The sequence below is a fragment of the Agrilus planipennis genome, unplaced genomic scaffold (assembly GCF_000699045.2).
Source record: "Agrilus planipennis isolate EAB-ADULT unplaced genomic scaffold, Apla_2.0 scaffold66, whole genome shotgun sequence".
Lineage (NCBI taxonomy): Eukaryota > Metazoa > Arthropoda > Insecta > Coleoptera > Buprestidae > Agrilus > Agrilus planipennis.
In genome coordinates, this window is record NW_020438868.1 from 40,639 (window position 1) to 43,152 (window position 2,514).

The following is a 2,514-nucleotide window of genomic DNA, read 5'->3' on the forward strand; positions in this document are numbered from 1 at the left end:
ATCAGCCACTTCTTCTAATTTTTCGTCTCCTATCTTTATATTCGCTCTTTCCCTACTTTTTCTTCCCTTGCATATCAGTATTTTAGTTTTACTTTTATTTATTTTCATACAGTACTGATCTGTCAGTACCGCTTCCATTTTATTTAAAGCTATCTCTAGGTCCTCCTTGCTAGATGCTAATACTGCTATATCATCTGCAAATCTAAGCATACTAATCTTTTGCCCTTGCACATCTATCCCTACAGTTGTACTGTCTTTAATGATGTTGATGGCGTCTTCGATGTATAGATTAAAAAGTAGCGGTGACAGTGTGCATCCCTGTCTGACTCTCTTCCTAATATTTACTTCTCTACGTTGCATCCCTAGCTCTATAACTGCCTGTTGCTCTTTATACAAACTGAGTATCACTCTTCTAACTTTGTAACTCATCCCTACCGCCGCCTTTAGTATTTCGTCTGTCCTTTTACCTAGTCGAGACGTTTCCTACCTTCCCTCTTTTTCAGAATTTTCAGTTTAAAATTGATCTTCATAACTATCTATATCTGCTCCTGGATAATTCCTACAGTCCTTCACCTGATTTTTAAATCTTTGCCTAACAAATATATAATCTAACTAATATCTCCCTAAATCACCTGGCATCTTCCACGTATAGCGCCTTCTAACGTGATGGTTGAATACAGTATTCGTAACGGTTATGTTTATCGCAAAATTCTATCAGCCTATCTCCCCTTTCATTTCTATTGCCTAATCCAAAAGAACCTGCTATTGCACCTACTTTACTTTCACCTATTACTGCGTTGAAATCTCCTAGAACTATTAAGTTGTCCTGTCCTTTCATTAAACTTAACACGTCTTCTATATCTGCATAAACTGCTTCTACGTCTTCATCACTGTAAGATGATGTAGGCATGTAGACTTGCACTAATACCGTTCTTACCGGCTTTGAGTTTAATGTAATCATAACTATCCTATCGCCTTATTGTAAATAACTTTCTACACTCTACCCTACTTTCCTACGCAATACAATTCCTACCCCCGAATTACCTTCTACCGATCCTGTATGTATTACTCTAAAGTCCCCACTCCAGAAGTCTCTAGCTTCGGGCCAATACCTACTATATCTAATTCTAATCTGTTCATCTCTATTTTTAAATTGTCTAATTTTCCTACTTGCCTAATTGTTCTAACATTCCACGCTTCGACTCGTGAAATATTGCACCTATCCCTATTGCACTTATTGATGACATCCCCCGAGGTAGTCCTCGACCGGACATCCGAATGGGGGACTACTTTACGTCCGGAGTGCTTTACCCCAGAGGACGTCATCATTTAATTTTTGTGTACGTTGTACTCGGGATCATAATGTGGTGGTTTCCCGTTGCCTTCCACATCGCAGTATTGTGCATCAGGTTGCCATAATTGGTGGCAATTGATGCAGTAATGTTGGATGCAATTAATGATTTTATTCTTCCGAATTTTTCTACAAGGTATATAGCAATAAATATTCCGGGAACTTGAATTAAAGCGGCAATAATAATATTTAGAAAATTTTTACCGGCCAATTGGTTAAGGTATTGCGAAACACCGTAAAAACAAAAGCCACAAACAAACCAATTAGATGCTATACATGCTGTTCGTCTTCGTAAAAATCTGTGTTTAAATAAGAGAGTAAAGTAAATAGAATAACTACAATAATAAGGAAAACTTTCGATAAAAAGGGGTACTGTAATGCTGTCTTCTTAGATGTGTCGCAAGCTTTTGATAGAGTATGGCACGAAGGTCTTATTTTTAAAATAAAAAAATGCTTGCCAATTGAACTGGCAGAACTGCTGAAATCATATTTGACCGACAGAACATTCAGAGTTAAGTTTGGACAGCAACTCTCATCTTTTTTCGCTATTAAAGCAGGTGTGCCGCAAGCCAGCATCATTGGACCTACGATTTATATATTATATATCGCTGATTTTCCCACATTTAACAACATCACCATCGCGACCTACGCCGACGATACAGCCATGATCAGGGGCGCAACAAGGGGGTGGGTCCACGGGTACACCCAGGCACCCACTCGATTGGGTTGGGCACACAGTCAATTCCAGTCGATTCAGATAATAACTCGGTTCAAACAGTTCATGTTCGTAAATGAACAGCCGAAATGATTTTTTTTAGTCATTTACAGTATTATGATGAGAGCAGCCGAACTTGTTTTTTTCGATTTTTTCAATTATTTACATTAATGACTTTTTTTTAGTCATTTATATATTATGATGAGAACTGTTTTATAGTGATGAAACTAACAATGAAGGCAGCTTCGAAAAAAGGTTTAAAATAGGGTTTATACAAAAACCGACATTTTAGAAAACCGGTTTTCGAATAGTAATTTTTCCAGAAAACCGGTTTCGAATTTTTATAAAAAAAATTTTTGCTCGAATATTCTGTAATTCGAACAAAAAATTTTAACAGAAAATTTAGAGTGATTAAAAGCAGTTTTTGACTGAAATTATTTACTGTTCA